Genomic DNA, 21,650 nt, shown 5'->3' with positions numbered 1-21,650 from the left:
CCAGAGTTTCTTGGCTCTTTGGTGATCTTCCTGCTGAAGGGTCCCCACAAATGTCAGTTGCCAGGGTAGAAATAGCCACTTGCCCGCTACCGGTCTGAGGAACTTCTTCCAAAACTTCTTCGGAAACTTGCTGGGCGGCTACCACTTCTGCACTCTCTTCAATGCCAGCTAGACTAGTGGGTAATGCAAATTGGTCCCCACCTTCCTGTGTTGACCCAACTGCCGCTTGCGGTGAGTTCTCCTTCGCCCCTTTCTCCTTACTACTCTTTGAAAACATGTCTGCAATTGAAGCAGTTGCCTGACGTGTCTTAACGACCAGCTGCTGTTGTTTCCTTGCAGAGGGCGATTGTTGTTTCAGCCATGGGTCTGTTTCCTCCAACATCGCCTTTGCCCCCTCAGCCCCTCCTTTCTTCTTAGAAGCTGCCGTCTTGGAATTAATTGTTTCTGGGGCCATTGCAGCCGAACTCTGCAGGCAGCCTCTTCTCCTTGTCATAGAGCTCCAAAGATTGCCAAGACCCAGATCCTGGTCGCGTCTTCTCACTCCGCTCCTGTGCTTCAACTCCACACGAAACTCCGCTCTGCTCCGCTGCCTCACATGCACACCAAGCCCACCGACATTCACTGATCGCCGGCAGCAGGGAGCGAGAGCCGTAGCAGCCAGCGCCAGAGCCCGGAGAAAAGGTCTTCCCGAGCCGCAGCAGGTGAGCAGAAGGAGCATAGCTTCATTGCCGGTAATTTATTCCTCGGAAAACAGCGGTTACGGGCTGCCTTGATCCCTGTGTGCGCCGTTCTAGGGCTTAAAACCGCATCCTCATTGCGACCTACTGCTGCCGGCCACTGCTACGCGGCCGCCATCTTGTGCCTCCCCGTCCACAGCTCTAGTGGCAGATTCCCATAACCTAAGAAGAACAAGCATTTGCAATGCAATAGGTCTCGCATTTATAAGAGTTTGAGCTATTGGCATTGCAAAATTACAATGCCTTTTATTTATGTTTTGGTTTTAAAACAAATAAAAGGCATTGTCATTTACAATGTCAGTAGCATAAACTCGCCTAAAAGCAGTGTGTGGAGTGCAGCAGTGTGTGGAGTACAGCAGTGTGCGGCGTGCAGCAGTGTGTGGCGTGCAGCAGTGTTTCGTGTAGCAGTGTGAGGCATGCAGCACTGTGTGGTGTGCAGCGGCGTGCAGCAGTGTGCGGTGTGCAGCAGTGTCGTGCAGCATGCAGCAGTGTCGTGCAGCATGCAGCAGTGTCGTGCAGCGTGCAGCAGTGTCGTGCAGCGTGCAGCAGTGTCGTGCAGCGTGCAGCAGTGTCGTGCAGCATGCAGCAGTGTCGTGCAGCAGTGTGCAGCAGTGTCGTGCAGCAGTGTGCAGCAGTGTCATGCAGCAGTGTGCAGCAGTGTCGTGCAGCAGTGTGTGGCGTGCAGCAGTGTTTCGTGCAGTAGTGTGCGGCGTGCAGCAGTGTGCGGCGTGCAGCAGTGTGAGGCGTGCAGCAGTGTGAGGCGTGCAGGAGTGTGAGGCGTTCAGGAGTGTGAGGCGTGCAGCAGTGTGCGGCGTGCAGCAGTGTGCGGTGTGCAGCAGTGTGAGGCGTGCAGCAGTGTGAGGCGTGCAGCAGTGTGAGGCGTGCAGCAGTGTCGTGCAACATGCAGCAGTGAGTAATGCAGCAGTGTGCAGCAGTGTGTGCCATGCAGCAGTGTGTGGCGTGCAGCAGTGTTTTTCGTGAAGCATTGTGCGGCGTGCAGCAGTGTGCGGCGTGCAGCAGTGTGTGGCGTGCAGCAGTGTGAGGTGTGCAGCAGTGTTTTGTGTAGCAGTGTGAGGCATGCAGCAGTGTGCGGTGTGCAGCAGTGTGTGGCGTGCAGCAGTGTGAGGTGTGCAGCAGTGTTTTGTGTAGCAGTGTGAGGCATGCAGCAGTGTGAGGCGTGCAGCAGTGTGAGGCGTGCAACAGTATGGCGTGCAGCAGTGTGAGGCGTGCAGCAGTGTGAGGCGTGCAGCAGTGTAAGGCATGCAGCAGTGTGAGGCGTGCAGCAGTGTGAGGCATGCAGCAGTGTGAGGCGTGCAGCAGTGAGGCGTGCAGCAGTGTGAGGCATGCAGCACTGTGTGGCGTGCAGCGGCGTGCAGCAGTGTGCGGCGTGTAGCAGTGTGCTGCGTGCAGCAGTGTGCAGCAGTGTGCGGCATGCAGCAGTGTGCGGCGTGCAACAGTGTGTGCCGTGCAACAGTGTGTGCCGTGCAGCAGTGTTTCGTGTAGCATTGTGCGGCGTGCAGCAGTGGGAGGCGTGCAGCAGTGTGAGGCATGCAGCAGTGTGAGGCGTGCAGCAGTGTGAGGCGTGCAGCAGTGTGAGGCGTGCAGCAGTGTGAGGCATGCAGCTGTGTAATGCAGCAGTGTGCGAAGCAGTATGTGGCGTGCGGTAGTGTGCGGCGTGCAGCAGTAGCATTGTGTGGCGTGCAGCAATGTTTTGTGTAGCAGTGTGAGGCATGCAGCACTGTGTGGCGTGCAGCGGTGTGCAGCAGTGTGCGGCGTGCAGCAGTGTCGTGCAGCATGCAGCAGTGTCGTGCAGCATGCAGCAGTGTCGTGCAGCATGCAGCAGTGTCGGGCAGCATGCAGCAGTGTCGGGCAGCATGCAGCAGTGTCGTGCAGCATGCAGCAGTGTCGTGCAGCATGCAGCAGTGTCATGCAGCAGTGTGCAGCAGTGTCGTGCAGCAGTGTGCAGCAGTGTGTAGCGTGCAGCAGTGTTTCGTGCAGCAGTGTGTGGTCTGCAGCATTGTTTCGGGCAGTAGTGTGCGGCGTGCAGCAGTGTGCGGCGTGCAGCAGTGTGCGGCGTGCAGCAGTGTGAGGCGTGCAGCAGTGTGAGGCATGCAGCAGTGTGAGGCGTGCAGCAGTGTGAGACGTGCAGCAGTGTGAGGCGTGCAGCAGTGTGAGGCATGCAGCAGTGTCGTGCAACATGCAGCAGTGAGTAATGCAGCAGTGTGCAGCAGTGTGTGCCATGCAGCAGTGTGTGGCGTGCAGCAGTGTTTTTCGTGTAGCATTGTGCGGCGTGCAGCAGTGTGCGGCGTGCAGCAGTGTGTGGAGTGCAGCAGTGTGAGGCGTGCAGCAGTGTGAGGCGTGCAGCAGTGTGAGGCATGCAGCAGTGTGAGGCGTGCAACAGTATGGCGTGCAGCAGTGTGAGGCGTGCAGCAGCGTGAGGCGTGCAGCAGTGTGAGGCGTGCAGCAGTGTGAGGCGTGCAGCAGTGTGAGGCATGCAGCACTGTGTGGCGTGCAGCGGCGTGCAGCAGTGTGCGGCGTGCAGCAGTGTGCTGCGTGCAGCAGTGTGCTCGCAGTGTGCAGCAGTGTGCGGCGTGCAACAGTGTGTGCCGTGCAACAGTGTGTGCCGTGCAGCAGTGTTTCGTGTAGCATTGTGCGGCGTGCAGCAGTGGGAGGCGTGCAGCAGTGTGCGACGTGCAGCAGTGTGCGGCGTGCAGCAGTGTGCGGCGTGCAGCAGTGTGAGGTGTGCAGCAGTGTGAGGCGTGCAGCAGTGTGAGGCGTGCAGCAGTGTGCGGCGTGCAGCTGTGTAATGCAGCATGCAGCAGTGAGTAATGCAGCAGTGTGCAGCAGTGTGTGGCGTGCAGCGTGCAGCAGTGTGTGCTGTGCAGCAGTGTGTGCCGTGCAGCAGTGTTTCATGTAGCATTGTGCAGCGTGCAGCAGTGTGTGGCGTGCAGCAGTGTGTAGCGTGCAGCAGTGTTTTGTGTAGCAGTGTTTTGTGTAGCAGTGTGAGGCGTGCAGCAGTGTGAGGCGTGCAGCAGTGTGAGGCGTGCAGCAGTGTGTGGCGTGCAGCAGTGTGAGGCATGCAGCAGTGTGAGGCATGCAGCAGTGTGAGGCATGCAGCAGTGTGAGGCATGCAGCAGTACATGAAATACAAGCATCTCACTGCTAATGGGTTAAACACTGAATATAATACCATTTACCAGCACAACATGGGTCTAGAGACACACAGAAAGGCAGAATAGAGTCCGCTATTTCAGATCACATTCTCAGCCTACAGCTTGGTGCCATTAGCTGGTGCGCTTACACCACCACTGTTAAGCGCCCGGCTTTTAACTAGTGCACCACGTGCTGCCCCACGAGGCCGCCAGTAACTGCAACACTGGGGCTCGTGCCCCAGCCCTTTCACTTTATAAATCACTGTTAGCAGATCTGTTAATCCCACTGGTGCAACTCCAGTGAGGCAGGACTACTGCTCCCACAATGCATCACATTATTAAACGAAAGCTCAGGACTGGAAAAGACTCGAGACCTGACTGTTCAACTGAAACCCCTACCGCAGCAGCCTCAGCGCCTGGTTACCCTTGGGGCGATTAGACGCACTTTACAAAACTTGTTGATGTTAAATTGATAATGAATACGTGGTTGCTGGCGAATGAGTGCATCAGATAATCTGTGCTAGAAGTAAAATGTGGACTTTATGCCACACCCGAGCGAATAAACGGAAATACTTCTTTGCTCGGATACCAACCCCACCTTGTTCTCTCTCTTACACGCACATCACGCACATGGTCACTGCTTATCATGAACTAGCATTACGGGCGCTCTATTACATAAATAAAAAGCCATGGTGAATGCTGCTGGATGCTGTTTGGCAGGTGGGAGGGGTAAATAAAAGGCCACAGTAATTAAACAAAGAAAGTGAAACCAGCCATGGCATCTTGCTGGATGATGTTTGGGAGACAGAGAACAAGAGCGCACTGAAGCTGACGAGGAGGGAGTGGGAGGGGGGAGTGGGGGCGGGCGCAGTGGTGAGGGCCGCAGTTGTAAAAGGCAGGGTGAGGGTGAGATTGAGGAAGGGAAAGATAGGGATCAAAGGAAAAAACAAGGGGGTGGCAAATGGTGTGCACTTTGATGTCCTCAGTGGCCGCGCGGCTCACTGAGGAAATCAAAGCAAGTGATCAGGCAGTGCTTTTCAGGCTGCCAAATGGTGCGCGCGCCCGGGGCACATGCACTGTATTTGGAGGCCTGAAAAGCCACTGTTTGCACTTCCAAAACTCGCTTACTATAAGTCTCGCCAGAGCAGCGCTAAAGCGCTGTCTCAGGCGAGACCTAAAAAGTACGAAAGAAGACGCCCAACAGAGGAGACTGCAGAGAACACCTGACTTGGCCCCAGCCCTACCGACCCGTCTGCAGTTTCCAGAGATCCTGCGCCAAAAATAGTCTTTTCCTGCAGCCTGCGACCTCCACAACCCCTGGGAGGACTGACTGCCTCCAACAAAGACTGGATCTCCTGTGAACAGCAGCCCTGTTCAAAAGAAACTCAGAAAGCAGACTCTGAGCCTGCTGAGGACAAAGAAACCCGACGCCAGAAACTACCACTGCACCCATCACCTACGGCCCGAGTTCGAGTGGCCCACTGGTTCCAGCGAGGTCCCCCAGCGCTCCAGAGTTCGAGTCCACTGTGGGTTGACCCCTCAAAGACTCCCCGAAGTCGCCTGCAGCCTCTGCACGGAGACCCCCCAAACCGTGAGTGGCCCGGTAAGGTGAAATTCGACCTCAAAAGACACCCCTTCATCCATCCGCCCTGCGCCCTGGAGAAAAGAACCTGAGGTGCACCTACCTCCCTGAGCCCTCCAACTTACCTGCCCAGCTGTTGGTTCCTTCCGGAAGTCTTCCTGGACCGAGCCTGCAGCTAAAAACCAAAACCAAAAATCCCTATTGAAAACAACAGGACACCCGACGCAAAAACAGCACCCTGCACCCAGCCGCCCCTGCGCCGCTGCTGGTGCACATTTTGTGCTAAACAGGATCCCCTTTGGCCCTGAGCCTAACACCAGGAGCTTGGCTCCCACAAAATTGTGGCCTGCTCGCCAGCAACTACCAACCGGAGGCCCCCTATCCCTCATTGGATAACATTGGGCCTCAGCACTCTGCACCCGGAAGCCCTAGTGCCTCTGAGGGTGTTACTAGAGTGTATCCTTGACCCTGGGGGACCCCTGAGTCAACCCCCAGAACCAAAACTCCCACTACCAAATACTTACCTCAAAACCGATAACACTATTTTCCTCCATAGGATAAGACTGTTTTTCTTGGAAACGTTTTTAAGCGTGAAGTTTGAAAACCTAAAGAAATTATTTTAAATTGTACTGTTTAAAAAAAACGATTGTACTTACCTGTTTACAGGAAATGTCCCAGAGTAGTATCTAGGTATACTACTCTGTGTAAGAAAAGTAATCCAAAAAGTAACTTACCTGGTATTTTACTGAAAAGCCCATTCAAGTCTATGTACTGCATTTCTCTGCAACCATACTGTAAGTCAAAACAAAGTGCATATGCAATTACAATTCAAACTGTTTACAAACTGCATTGCTACTCTAAAGTATTTATTGCTTACCTGTACCTGGTTTGCTTGGTTCTAGAACATAATATAACTAAAAGAATATTTTTATACAAAAATAATTGGTCTGAAGTTCAGTTTTTGAGTGTGTGAATTCACTTGCTGATTGTGTTCAACAAATGCTTAACACTGTCCTCTGATACTGCTTACTGCTCAACCACCCTACCACAAATAGAGAGTGAGGTTCTATCTACTTTACCTCTGCCTACCTTTGGGGTTTCACTGGACTCTGTGCACACTATACCTCACGTTGGTATAGTATATACAGAGCCAGCTTCCTATATTGGCTTACACTTATTTTGATGTGGAGCTGATACCTGTTACTGTGAAATTTATGGTCCATTCTTGGTGCGGGCATTAAGGTGGTACTGATTCCAGGGTGAGCTGGCAGGTTGCGCTGCTGAATGTGAGGGTGGTTTAGATATAGTTATGCCAACAATAAGAGCATGAGATATGTCTTCTGCTAAATATGGAGGTGACATTGGGGAAGGGGGTAGTGTGTAATTTGTAAATATATAAATGCAGAGCCCCAAACATTTTCTCTGGGTCCTATTGCTAAATGCCAATGTTGCCATAGCCTTTTTCTTTCACTACTATAAACTTGCTTATTCTTGCTGGTTCTTTTTTAATCATATTGTCTGCATTCAGCATTGATTTCCTATCTCTCTTTCTCCTTTTTTCCCTTTCTGTCCTGCTTTGGGTCATGGTCTGCTGTTGCAAAATGAGCCCCAATCTCCTAAAATGAGTAAAGGTGCCCACCACCAGGATATTAAGTGGTGGGTAGGGCTGAGTAAGCATTCTTTGCATTGGAGAGCGGTCTGACTTGCGGAGAGAGCAGGCAGCTAAAGCAATCCCATCTACATGCAAATGTGCTGCATATAGAATAGTATGCCTAATGGGGTAGTCTGGTGGCAGAGTTAGTTTGTCAATCCTTGGGTAAAGGAAGCTTTACGCTGACAAAAGGCAACATTGTTTTATGTTTAGCTTACAAAAGCTTGAGTCTTCTGCCCAATTCAGGAGTGTTTGTGTGTATACTCGTATTGTGCTCAAATGTACTCATGATATACCTGCAAATCATGTGTGAGGTCTTAAGATCTGATGTCACTTCTTGTGAAGTCATGGCTGTGATGCCACTTCCTCTGATGTCACTTCCTGTGATGCCACATGCGATGCTATGTGCAATATCACGTGCCGTGATGTCATGGGCCAAGATGTCACGTGCCGTGATGTCACCTGCATAATGTCTAACTTGATTAGTCCCCCCACTTCTTTTTTTGGGACTTGTGCCAGTGGACATCCATGCTACAACAGGAAACAGCATTAACCACGATGCCTGAACCACGACTTACCTTTACAATGACAATGCCTTTACCAAAGGGTCTTTACAACAACTTTGGTTTACCACAAGTATGCTTTTACCATGCATGCCTTTAAAATGAAAATGTAAGTATTTCGGAGAAAAGTGTAATTTACATATTGTTTTTTTCAAATTGTGTAACTGTAACCCAAATATGTTTACATTTGATGTGATTTATATATACTGTTAGCATGCATTTGATAAATGATTAGGGCAAAGATTGTATTTACTGCAGTTTTGAAACCCACAATAAGATGGTTGCCATGTTTTGCTTTACCGGAAATTGATCGTCTGGTCTGTTTTCACTGTTTATAATTGGTTTTGAAGTTGAGCACTGTGATTGATTTAAAACACACTTTGATGTAGTATTACCTTACCTGTGACCAAGGAGACTTGATCTCTGAAACAATTAGGTTGTAGTTTCTATAGGAAAAGCATTTTTTGACTTTCCTATATCTTTGATTGAGTTTGACAAATCTTCACAAAATTTCTTTTAAAAAGTGCTCCGGTGAATCTTGTTGTGCATGGGAAGTTTACGGGTGATCCGTCAAGCAGGGGCTGAGAAAAAGAGGGTCAAAAAATGTGTGCCCAAACAGCTTAATGGAATTACACCAAATTTGGCAAAAAGGTAGCTATTGGTCCAGAAAGCCCCCTTTTTTGTAAATTGGCCTAAATCCATTCAGTAGTTTATGAAATATTAAGGAAAACCCCAATTTGTATATATAAGGATGCAGATCCTTCGAAGATCCGACAGTCCCCGTGCTCAAATCTGATTGGCTGCTAAAACTTCCAACCAGGAAGTGTTGGCAGCCATCTTGGGACTCCAAGAAAAAAGGTTAATAAAAAAATAAACGACGAATGGTAGAAATACTCTGACCCCTAGTACTCTTGGGGGGGGTGGGGGGTGGGAGTCCCATAGGGACCACACATGGCCAAAAAAGCATTTTTTTTTTTTTTTTTTTTTAAATATATTTTTATTTTATTTTCCACATTGCACATTATATTCATCAATACATATTTTGTAATCCAAAATATCATTTTTAACATTGGGAGTTACTCATACCAAAAAAAAGGAAGTAAAAACACGTCACACCATAATTACTCTTAATACTTAATAAAATCAAGAAAGGAAATAGAAAAAACCCAGAAAACCAAGAACCAAGAGCCCCCCTAAGTCCTCCACTCTCTACCCTATCCCTTCCCTCCAATGTGCTAATGGGTTCCAAATTCTTACACCTAAAGCTCTCCCAGCTCTTCCCTTCCTGGCATATATAGGTTTTTCCAAATTAAATGTAGAGATTAAGTTCGCCAGCCATATTTGCATATGCGGGGGAGTTTTATCAAGCCAGGCCCTAGCTAAAGTTAATCTATAAACAGCCATAATCATAAATAGAAATTCTTTCTCAGTATTCCTATTGTTTTCCATCCGCCCTATACCCAACAATATCAACGTAGGGTTTAGTACTATCTGTAAGCCTAGTGCCCGAGCCAAAAAATTCTCAATGTCCCTAATTAACGTATATAATTGAGGACAAGTGGCGAACATATGTATTATATCTGCATTAACTGAGCTGCAACGAGGGCAGGTAGTCCCATTCGTACCACCCCAGTTAGCTATTCTGTCTGGTGTATAGTACAGTGAAAACAATGTTTTATAATGTTGCGATTGCAGGGGAGCCGAGCACAGTATAGTACATCCCAACTCCAACGACTCCTGGAAATCATTAATTTCACATTGAAGTTTCTCCGTCCACCTATGTTTATATTTATCCAGATCATCCACTTTAGTTTGGACTAACAAAGCATATGCTGATCTAATCGTATGCTGGCCACCAGTAGTTAAAGTCTCGAGCAAGTCGTTGGTTTGAAACCCTGCTACGCCACCCTGTTTGTTGCCCAAAAAGCTCCTTATCTGCAGATATTTAAAGAAGTCCCTGTTCCTTAAATCGAATGTCCTTGCCAACACACTAAACTGTAGTATTCCCTCTAAGTCTTTTAAGTCCCCAATTTGCTTTATACCTTTTTGATCCCAGCCAGACATGACTGAATCTGAAAAAATTTCAGCGGGGAAGGATCTATTATTATATAATCTGATGTACCTATGGTATCTACCCAGCCCCATTTTTTTCAAAAAAGCGCTCCATACTTTAATAGCCGCCGCTAAAGTTTTAAACTGTTTTCTTTTAAGACTCCCAAAATCAGTATATTTTAACAGACAATTTTCTGTCTCTTGACCCAATAAAATTGAATAAACGTCAGTCGATGAGGAAGTGACTTTCTGTAAGATCCCCCCTCCTCCAATCAAACCCTGCATATATTGAAGTGCAGTTGCCATATAATACAGTCTAAAATCCGGTGCTCCCCATCCTCCTCTTTCTCTGGGTAGTGACATAAATCTATATGCTCTGCGCGTTTTCCCATGCGCCCATATAAACCTATTAAGAATACCCTCCAGTATGTTAAACCATTTACATTCAAAATATAATGGTATTGTTCTAAATAAATACAGCAACTTAGGCAAGATCGTCATTTTCAATATTAGTGACCCCAACTAAGGAGAGATGTAATATATTTGCTCTATTTAGGTCTACTTTTACTTTGGCCAAGACAGGGGAAATATTTTCCTCAACAATAACATCGATGTTAGCTGTAATTACTATACCAAGATACATAGCTGATAGCACCACCCTGGAATCGGCACATAAGGTATACTTATTTTTAACTATCAAGGTCTTTGATTTATTCAGACTATAACCTGACAGTTGTCCAAACTTAGTGGCTTCACGTTCTACCTCCATTATAGCCATATCCGGGTCAGGGGTTAATATAGCCACGTCGTCAGCATATGCGAGAATTTTTACTGTTCTGCCATTCAAAACCATTGGGGGAATCCCCTCATTTCTGGCCAGATGTCTTAAAAAAGGTTCAAGAAACAATGCGAAAAGAAGGGGTGACGAGGGGCAGCCCTGTCTTGTCCCCCTAAAGATTTTAACTACCTCTGTATACCCTCTATTCACTCTAATTCTGGCAGTAGGTCTTTTATACAAAGCTTGGATAGCTGTTATATACCCTTCCCCTATACCACTCCATCTTAGAACTGCCCAAAGATATTCCCAATCGACCCTATCGAAGGCTTTTTCAGCGTCTAAAAAGAGTGCTGCCATAGGGTCGCACAGTGTTCCTGCAGCATCGAGCATTGTGATGACTGTCCTCACATGTTGGGTGGTTCCCTTACCTGGAATAAAACCATGTTGCGATGGAGTTACAAGCTGCTCTATATTCTCCGCAAGCCTTGTCGCCAGAATTTTAGAGTAGATTTTAACATCGGCGTTCATGAGGGTAATCGGTCTATATGAGGCCGGATATACAGGAGGCTTCCCTTTTTTTGGTATAACTACAATATCCGCCCCCCCCCCAGGTCTCAGGCGGGGAACCTCCTTGCTGCGTATGAAGCATTACATTAAACATCTCGACGAGTACCTTATTATGAAACAATTTGTAAAATTCCACCGGAATCTGATCTGGTCCAGCAGCTTTCCCAGAAGGGAGACATTCCATTGCCCTACTAATCTCATCTACCTGAAAAGGAGCATCCAATATCTCTCTATCTTCTGGCAGTAACACATCCGAAGAAACATCTCCCAAATATCTTCCTATATCAATTGAATCCCTTAGGCCCTCCGACGAGTACAAATTAGTGTAAAACTTATGGAAAGACTTTCTGATAAAATCTGAATCAGTGCCTAACTTTCCCTGTAGGTCCTGAATCTCCTTAATATCAGCATTTGTTGTACGCTGTCTAGTTCTAACCGCTAGAATATGTCCAACTTTCTCGCTAAGTTCATAAGTATCCTGTTTGTGTGCCAGATATTTTTCAGCAGCTTTTGAGATAATACCTTCCATAGCATCTCCCTTAAGAGTGACCAATCTTAAAATATAAGCGTCCAGCGGGATTCCCTGCGTTGTGGCTATAGCCAAATTTTCTTCCGCTATGTATAACTTGCGCCTTATATCTTCTAGGTGTCCTCTCTCCCTTTTCTGTCTCGCTATCACAATCTTGGGGGGGTGGGGGGTGGGAGTCCCATAGGGAACACACATGGCCAAAAAAGCATTTAAAAATAGAAAATATTCTGCAGGTGTCACAATGGATCTGCGGATTCTGCCGAAATTTGTTTAAAAAGTGAAGCATGGGCTCCTGTACTTCGGTGGTAATCGGCCCCTGGGTGGGCCGGGTCCTGGGGGAATGTTGGGAATCAAGGAGGCCGCACGGCCCCCCTCCTGGGGCATATTAATGCCCCGTGGGCTACCTCCTCCTCAGGCCTTATTTATTTTAAAAGGAGGGGTCTCTTGGATCCTCTCTAGGCCCCTGGGACCTCCATCTCTCAAGGGCCACATGCCAATAAAGAAATCGGGGGGGACTCTTGGATCCCCCGTGACCACCCCCTCCCAAGGAATAATGTTTATTATGGGGGGGCTCTCGGACCACCCCCTGGGACCTCCACCTTCCCGGGCCATAATAAATATGTATTGGGGGGCCTCAGGGACTCCCCAGGCCCCGGGGACCACCACCTCCCAGGGGCCATCTTCTTTTTAAATAATTGGGACGGGGCCTTGTGGCCCCCTCCTAGAGCTGTAGATGGCCCTGGAGACTGCCACCCCCCAGGGCCGGCTCCTGCTATGTCCTGGGATGCCCACCCCTGGGACACAGCTGTTTGCTGTGGCTTGGCGGGAGCTTTACAGCTCATTATAAATGCTCTTGCTTGCCGGGAGCGGAGCAGAATTACTTTTAGACAGAGGGAACTGCAGTCCCTCCTCCCCCATCTTTGAATGGCTGGGCCCTGGGGACTCCAGGGCCAAAATCGGCCTGGGGAGGGGCCCGCAAGGACCCACTCCCATAAAAGAAATTTAAAAATCATTGTAAATAGGCTGGGCCCCGGGGGATTGGGGACTCGTGGCCAAAATCAGTCCAGGGGGTGTGCGCAACACCCCTTCCCTGTTATTGGTAGGCCGGGCCCCAGGGGATGGGGTCCTCAGGGCTAAAATTGGTCCAGAGAAGGGAGGGGGGGGGGGCACACAGCCTCCCTCCCCTAATGATAGAAAAAAAAGCTGGTGGCAAGTTGCCGTAGGCCCTGTCCCCTTTCACCACCGCTTTGCTACTAGTTGGGCCCCAAGGAACCTTGGCTGCCGAGGGTCTTTGGGGGCAAACAAGCCCTCCTGTTACCTTCAGCAAGTCCCACAAAGCAGGATAGCTGAGAGGTCTTCGGAGGCTATGCCCCCTTTCTCCACCACTCTGCAAACTCTCCTCCTGGCTCACTACTGGTTGGGGAATGAAGTCCCCTTGGATGCTGAGGGTCCTTGGGGGCCAAGAATCCCTCTTGTTACACCCAGTAAGTCCCTCACAGTGGGATTGCTGTGAGCTGGTCGGAGGCCCCGCCCCTTTCTCCACCTCTCTACCAATGCACCTGCTGGTGCACTACTGGTTGGGGGTTGAAGTCTTCTTGGATGCTGACGGTCTGTGGGAGCCAAGAAGCCCTCCTGTTACCTCCAGTAAGTACGACACAGTGGGCATTCCTGAGAGCTGGTTGGAGGCTCTACCCCCCTTCTCCACCACTCTGTAAATGTGACTACCTGTTAAAAAAAACATAGAAATTCACCTAAAAACCAAAGGTTACAGGGACGTTATAGTTATCCACAGAACCACTCACACCCCCATACAACCTCTCATACGTCCACTCACACACCCCAACATCCACTCACATACCCATACCAGTACACACACCCACTCACGCCTCCATAGAGCCACTCACACACCCACTCACTCACTCATACAGCCACTCACACAACCATTCACTCACCCTAAGCCACTCATACAACCAGTCACTCACCCGTACAGCCATTCACATAGCCACACACTCACCCATACAACTACTCACACACTCACTTATTTACCTAGTCACTCTCACACACACACTCACACATACAGCCTCTGAACTCTGTTGTAAAGGCGTTCTTTGTAAATGCCTTCGTGGTTACATCATACATCCTGCTAGTACCCATGTAAATATTGGTAACAAGTGAGAGAATTTCGCAAGGCAGCAAAGCAATACATTTGTAGGGTCCATGGCCTTAAAAGCCAAGGGAGATCTACACTCTAAAAGGACACTACTCCTTTTATTTGAGAATAAAGCTCTTCCGGAAACTTGTTGATTATAACAGAACTAATAGGCATCTTTAACAGCTTAACTGCGGTGGACGAATTGTTCATATCCACTGCTGTGCTTTGAAACTTTAGTAGACGTGAACAATTTGGCCACCGCTTGCAAAATAAAATCCTTCAGTTGAGAGCTCAAGGATTTTTATTCTTTTAAATGTCAGAGATTCCCACTTATCCCAAGTTTTATTTTTTTATACATCAGTGTAACCACAAGCGGACCACAGTCAGACCGACTGAAAGTGAAACTGGGTCCACTTTGATCAGTTCTTGCTGGCATATCTGAGTCCCCAAGTACCAATCCAAGCCAGAGAGGTTCTGTGGGAAAGGGGACTTTCCCATAGGCAAATGGCCAGGGCTCTCCCCTATTAAAAATAAAAATTCTGTCATGACAACTTGTGTTTTCCCACACTCTTCCCCTGTCCCAGGAGAAGGGGGGGTTGAGGAGAAAGCCTACTAGAAACTAGGGATACTTTACAAATAAATAAAGGATGGGGGCCGCCTGTCCTGGCATCCCCATTGGAAAACAGCCCCAACCCTCTTTCTGCCCCATCACCTGGGGCCATTGGTGGTTTATCAGGACATATTATCTGAGACAAGAAGAGACCATGCAAAGACCACAAACAATAGCAGACTGACTTCATATGGTCGATGTTTTCGTCCATTCATCTCGTGTGCAACAGCCCCAACCACACAAGTGAGATGCTGTATTTATAGAACAAAGTATGGGAATACTGGATACAGGCATTTTGTGGCACCCCCCCATATTTCAGAACTTTTCTTCACAGAAATGAGGAAAATGCAGGATTTTAGCAAATGTTTGCAAGGCATTCTGCGTAAATTTAAAAAAAAAAAAAACATAATTGAAACAACATATTACGCCACCCAGGACTCCTCTGGGTATCTAGCGTTCAGAGATGTCTGGGTTTAGTAGGCTTCCCTCAGGGTGGCTGAGCCCAGACGCAAATACCCCAGCAATCCACTTACCAAAATGGATCAATTTTCAAGACAAAAACTTAATGCATCCACATTGTTTTTTGGGGCCTTTCCTGTTGCAGCCAGTAGACCCACTCACAAAGCGAGCTGCTGTTTTTAATCAGGGCAAATGTGATAACACAGAACACTAGAACATTTGCTATTATCAGCTGAATTTCTTTTCATTTTTTGCTTTCAAATATAACTCTGTGTACAAATAAGAAAACAATTTACAAAAAGCCCTCTGAAACACAATAGTGTAAGTAATCTCCAAATGCAGAGTATGACAAATAGCTAATATTCCTAAACTCAATACCTGGAGCACCTTTAAAAAATGCCTAAGAGGGGAGGAGCCTAGCGCGCAACCAAGATGGCCGCGTAGGCTTACGGCTCCCGAGGGCCTCCGCAACCTCCCACGTCTATCCTGACTTAATCCTGGTTTATTTGACGGGCTTTTGCAGCCAGATGAACTTGCGCTGAGGTGTCACCCGTTTTCCGAATTCAGATCGGACGCCGGGACCCGGAATGGTTGCACTCCGAAGTTTGCGGCCTGCTCTTGCCTTGGTCCCGATCTCGAGCTGGTGAAGTGCCCGGGTACGAAGTGAACAACAGCGGCTGGCTGGGCTTGCCCTGCCACGGACCCTGCACTTTCACTTTCGTTTTCAAGCTTGCTCTCTGATATCGGCCGAGAGACTCTGGTGTTTCAGAGGGGCGCGGACGGCGAAGTGTCTGGCCTGACTCTCGGATTCTACATGGGCTGACTGTCGGTGACGGCTGTGCTCAATTGAATTAGCTACCTGGTCCCCCTTTTTTCCTGGTGCGGGCGGGTGCCGGCCTTGGTGGCCTCCGGACGATGGCGGCGAGACTAGACGGAGACAAGTCGAAACCCAAGTCAACCCGGAGGGGTGCCTATACCCAGGTCAATAACATGGATCGATATGCGCAGGCAAAGGGATCCCTTGGTGGCTCGCATAAATCGCCTGAGAGGTCTAAGGAGGTCTCTGGCCCATCGTCGGAGTTGACCCTGCTTGACGTCATGGGCGCCATTGAGGAGATGAAGACCGCTGTGGGTCAGCAGTTTGATACCCTGGCTCATAAACTGGACGCGGTCCTGATCGATGTGAATTTGGTCAGGGCAGACCTGTCCAAAACTAACGAGCGGGTCGACTCCTTGAGTCAAGCGGCGTCGAGTCTAACTGTGGATGTGGCCGCCCTGCAGACGGAGGTCCGTAGGTTGCGGCTAGCCAGTGATCTGACGGACCGTCGACTTGAGGACTCTGAAAGCAGGGCTAGACGGAACAATGTTCGTATCATTGGAGTGCCGGAAGGATCGGAGGAATCTGCTGCGGATCTCTTTGTTGAGGACCTGGTGACCAATCGTCTCGCGCCTAAGGGACTGAGCAAGTTCTTTGCGGTGGAGCGGGCCCACAGGATTCCGGGTGGTGCGCCCAAGGTGGGTGCTCCCCCGTGGCCTATAATCGCCCGACTCTTTAACTTTCGGGATAGGGATGCTATCCTTCAGGCGTCGAGGGTTGCCGGGCCGCTGAAGTTTGAGAACTCCAATGTCAGCTTTTACCCGGACTTCACGCAAGCGGTCCATAAACAACGGCTGGGTTTTTTGGGTGTCAAACGGCGCTTGAGGGACATGGAGCTGAAATATGCGATGTTATTCCCGGCAAAGCTGCGGGTTGAGTTCAAGGGTCGTTCCCACTTTTTCAACCGGCCGGAGGCGGTTGGAGACTGGTTGGATGCCCTGCCTCGGGGACAGGATCGAGACAGTCGGATGGCGGAGAGCGGACGGGATTTGGTGGAGCAGGATTAGAACTTGGTTCCTGGTGATGGACTGAACTGGTGACGTTTTGTACCTTGGCTCAACTGGACCCTAAATTGGCACAATATGCCCTCCAAATGCCCGGGGGTTGTGGGGAGCTTATTGGGGTCCTTTCCTCCTTCTGGGGTTCTTTTTGTGGTATGTGTTAGGGCGACAGGCACACTGCGAGTTGGGGGGGCTGTTTGGGCTCAAGCAGGGGTGCAGGGAGGGGGGAGTTGTGGTTTGGGGATTGTGGGGGAGGGGGGTTGTTGGGGATTGTTTGTTTGTTTCGCAAGGCAATGTGAAGTTCTCTGCTGACTTATCCGGGTTGTGCTTTCCGGGATGTGGGTATCATGCACGGGAGTGGGATGGGGGGTAGGGGATTGAGAATCCTTTCGTGGAATGTGAATGGACTTGGGGACAGGATCAAGCGCAGGGTGGTGTTGCAGTTCTTGAAGCGGATTTTGCCCGACATTGTTTTCCTGCAGGAGACACATTTGATTGGGAACTCCTTCCATGCCCTAAATAGGAGGGGCTACCGCCTTGCCGCTCACTCTGGTTTCACTTCTGGCTCTAGGGGAGTGGGCATTTTGGTTAGGGCCTCTCTCCCATTGGAAGTTGATGAGGTGTTTCACGATGATAGGGGGCGCTATGTGGCACTGGTGGGGAGATGGGAGGGTAGGACTATCTCGCTCGTCGCTGTGTATGTGCCTCCGGGGTTGCAGACGGCTACATTTGCTGATTTGGGGCGTTTGGTCCTGGGACTCCCTGGGGGGGTTTTGGTGTTGGGGGGTGACTTTAATGCCGTTGTCTCCGGGTTGGAGGACCGTCACCCCCCCAGGGATCTCCCTAGGGCTCAGGCCTGGTTGGGTGGCTTTTTGGACACTTTGGGACTTGTAGATTGCTGGAGATTGATGCACCCAGGTCAGGCGCAGTATACCTTTCACTCGGGGGCCCATGGGAGTCTCTCGAGACTTGATCACATGCTTATGCCAGCGATCCAGGCTGGGATGATTGGGGAGGTGCGTCATTTAGCCCGAGGTATTTCTGATCATTCCCCTATATGGTTGCAACTGAAGGTTGCCCCTGGGGCAGAGGGGAGAGTGGCACCCATTAGCCCCTGGTATCTACGTAACCCTAAGATCCGCGCGGAGCTGGTCAAGTCAACTGATCACTACTTCAATGATAATGTGGGGTCGGTGCCGTCGGCCGTCTCCCTATGGGAGGCTTATAAAGTGGTGATCAGGGGGCAGGCCCTGTCCCTTATCTCCCATGCTAAGAGGTGTGAGAGAGCGGAGGTGGTTCGCCTGGAAACTGAAATAGCTGAAATGGAGGAGGACTTGGAGCGGGGAGTTACTGATGAGAAAGTGCATGTTCTCAGCCTCAAACAATCAGATTATCGAGCGCTAGTCACGGAAGCCGCCAAAGGGATGAGTAGAGAGCAGCAAGGACGACTGTATGATGTGGGGGACAAGGCCGGAAAGTTGATTGCTTGGTTGGATAAGAAGGAGAGAGCGAGCAGGGTGGTGCCCGTTGTGGAGAGAATGGATGGAGTGCGTGTGACTGACCCGGTGGAGATCGTTGACTGCTTCGCGGCTCATTTCCGCGGGGTATACTCTCCGGTATCTGTGCGTTCGGAGGAGGATTCTCATCTGTTGCTTAGAGACATTGCATTGCCAACCCTATCGGAGGCTGATGCAGTATTGATGGAGGCGAAGTTGTCGTCAGATGAGATCGCTCTGGCCACTCGCTCGATCGCATCGGGTAAGGCGGTGGGTCCTAATGGTCTTCCCATCGAACTATATAAGTTGCGTCCCGATAAGATAGCTCCGCATCTTCGGGACATGTTTTTCGCGGCACGTGCGGCGGGCTTCCTCCCCCCTGACCAACGCCTCGCCAACATAGTTGTGATACACAAAGAGGGGAAGCCGCGAGATCGCTGCGCCTCTTATAGGCCCATTTCGCTACTGAACGCAGAACCCAAAATTCTGGCTAAGGTATTGGCTAATCGACTGGCTCGGGTCGTGGGCGACTTGATTCATCAGGATCAGTCCGGTTTCATACCTCATCGGAACACCGCTCTAAATTTGAGGCGGTTGCACGGCGTGCTGGCTAGAGCGGAATTTATACGGGAGCCGGCCATCTTGGCATCTTTAGATGCTACTATGGCGTTCAACACTTTGGAGTGGCCATATATTTGGGCCGTGTTGGCGAAATTTGGGTTCGGCCCTGAATTTATTGGTTGGGTAAAATTACTATATGCTGACCCTCTGGCTCAGGTGGTGGTGAATGGTAGGGTGTCGGCTCCCTTCGCACTGGGGAGAGGTACGCGGCAGGGATGTCCATTATCACCCCTTCTCTTTGCACTTTCTTTGGAGCCTCTCGTCGCCTGGTTGCGTTGGGAGCCGTCGTTGCGAGGCATTAGATGGACGCCGGAGTTTGAAGCCCGTGTCTCCCTTTACGCGGATGACATCCTTTTGTATCTCACCTCTCCCCGACAGTCGCTGATTGTATTGGTGGACGTACTGAATTCCTTTGGTCGCAACTCCGGCCTGGTCATCAACTGGGCCAAGTCGTGTGTTTACGTCCTCTCGGGTGAGGCCCCCCTCCTGCCACGGGATTGCCCTATCCAGATTGCTACCCTGGGGTTCAAATATTTGGGAATCTTTATCTCACTGGATCCTGCGGTCCGCTATGAGCGAAACCTTCTCCCTCCCCTCCAGCGATTGAAGGCGACGTCGCGAGGTGGCGACGGCTTCCGCTCTCGCCACTTGGACGGGCGGCATTGTTTAAAATGATGTCACTACCTCGCTTCTTGTACGCTTTGCAAAATACTCTAGATTTCGTGCCAGCCCGTTATTTCCTCGAGGTGGAGGGTCTTCAGCGCCAACTGTTTTGGGACGGGCGGCCGCGGATTGCTCTCGCCAAGTTGACGCTCCCTTGGTACGATGGGGGGGTCGCCCTCCCCGATATTAAACTATACTATTGGGCGTCTCAGTTGGCGGCGGTGAACCACGGGATATACGGTCCTGCCTTGAATCCGGCCTTCGAGATGGATAAATTTCTGCTCCCGGGTGGGGACTATAATAGGGCGCTGTACTCGGTGACTCCGGGCACGCGGTTGACAGGACCCACGCAGGTTGCGGTACGTGTGTGGCACGCGGCGAATGCTGCGATGGGGTGGAGGGATCGCTTGACTCGGGCGACACCGTTGTATGCCTCTGAGCGGTTGGGCTGTTTGTGGAGATCGAAAGGCTTTGAGAAATGGGATATGATTGGTATATGTAAGGTGGGTGATCTTTGGGCGAAGGGGTCTTTCAAAACGTTTGAAATGCTTAAAACTGAATATAAATTAAACGATAGAGAGTACTTCCGGTATGCTCAAGTCTACCATGCGCTGTGTTCGGTTTTTCCAGACGTTGCTGCTATCCCCGAGTACTCCCCACTGGAGGATAGAGTGTTGGATGGCTACGTGCCCGACAGCACTATTTCTCTGATTTATAAGAAACTCATTAATGATCGCGCGGACTTGCTGCTCTGTCTGCGGGACGCTTGGACAGGCGATGGCTTGGAATTGGACGACGAGGACTGGGTATCGGCGGTGGCCTCCCCGAAAGAGGTGGCGATCCCGGCCCACTTACGATTCGTACAGCTGAAGATCCTTCATAGAGTGTATGTCACGGGGCCCGGTTTGCTGCGTATGGGTTACTCGATGGATGGACAGTGTAAGCGTGGATGTGGCCTGTCGGGTACCTTTCTCCATATCTTATGGGAATGTTCGGAGGTTGTGCGATTTTGGAACGGTATCCACACCGTAATGGAGGAGGTCACGCACGTTGCTCTGTTGCCAGAGGCTAGGAGGTGCTTGTTGAATGTCTGGGAACCGAATGATTGTAATGCGGCACAGACGCAGTGGGTGACCTTGGGGTACATGGTGGCTAAGCGTAACATTGCACAGCTGTGGGGCTACCCGAGGCCGCCCACGATCGTGGTATGGAAGGAGAATATGGACTGGTGTATGTTTAGGGAAAAGACGGTGTATGTGGCGAGAGGCAAGCCAGGGAAGTGGGCTAAGGTATGGGGTCCATGGAATTTATATCGAGGACGTATCTGCACCCCGCCTCTGCCATTAGAGATCGATATTGCTTTGTCCCCCTAGCCACGCATTCCGCGGGATGGTGTGAGATGTGTTCCATGCTTTGTTCTCCCGTTGCCCCCCTCTACCGCTTCCAGACAAGACCTGCTTTGGACACTGTACGTTATTCCCCCTCCTGGGAAGAGCACGGTGCTATTTCAGACTCTCATTGCCTTGAGTGTGTTTTATATTTAATAAAAAATGAAACTGTTTATTCCGAATGCTCCTGGCCTATGGCCACGGCCTGTTACATGTGCTCACGAACTGCCGGGAGCTTTGCCTCTGGATCATTTGAATGTGTGGCGTTGCACTGCGGGCCCTCGGGCTCTATAGCGGCCGGCCCTGGTGGTTGTAGGCCCTTGTCTGTATTTTATTGTGTATCAACGGTTTCTAATAAAAAGTTTAACAAAAAAAAAAAAAAAATGCCTAAGAATACTTCATACTCATTTCCCATTTGTTAGATTTTACTTGCACGGTCGCTAAACAATGAAAGATCATTATAGGCTGTTACTGTTGATTGCTCTGGGTATCACCTGTTTTTCGACCAAAACTATATATTCCTGCAAACAGAAGGGTCTGACGGTCATAACGGTAGATTACAAATCTGCCATCGCAGCAAAAATCAATTAGGGATAAAAACATCAACCACTGCTATTTTCCCTACTTCTTTTCATCATTTCAAAAATGTGTTTCTTTGGGAAAACCATGAGTGCCTGACAAAAATAATCCCTTCATGAATTCAGAATGTTTATCTGCTTTTCAGGAATGTATAGCTTTTCTGGTTCACCCATGGTTTCACACCAGTTCCCAC

The sequence above is a fragment of the Triturus cristatus genome, chromosome 5_1, assembly GCF_964204655.1.
Source record: "Triturus cristatus chromosome 5_1, aTriCri1.1, whole genome shotgun sequence".
NCBI classification, from domain to species: Eukaryota; Metazoa; Chordata; class Amphibia; order Caudata; family Salamandridae; genus Triturus; species Triturus cristatus.
This window is presented reverse-complemented; position numbering follows the sequence as displayed.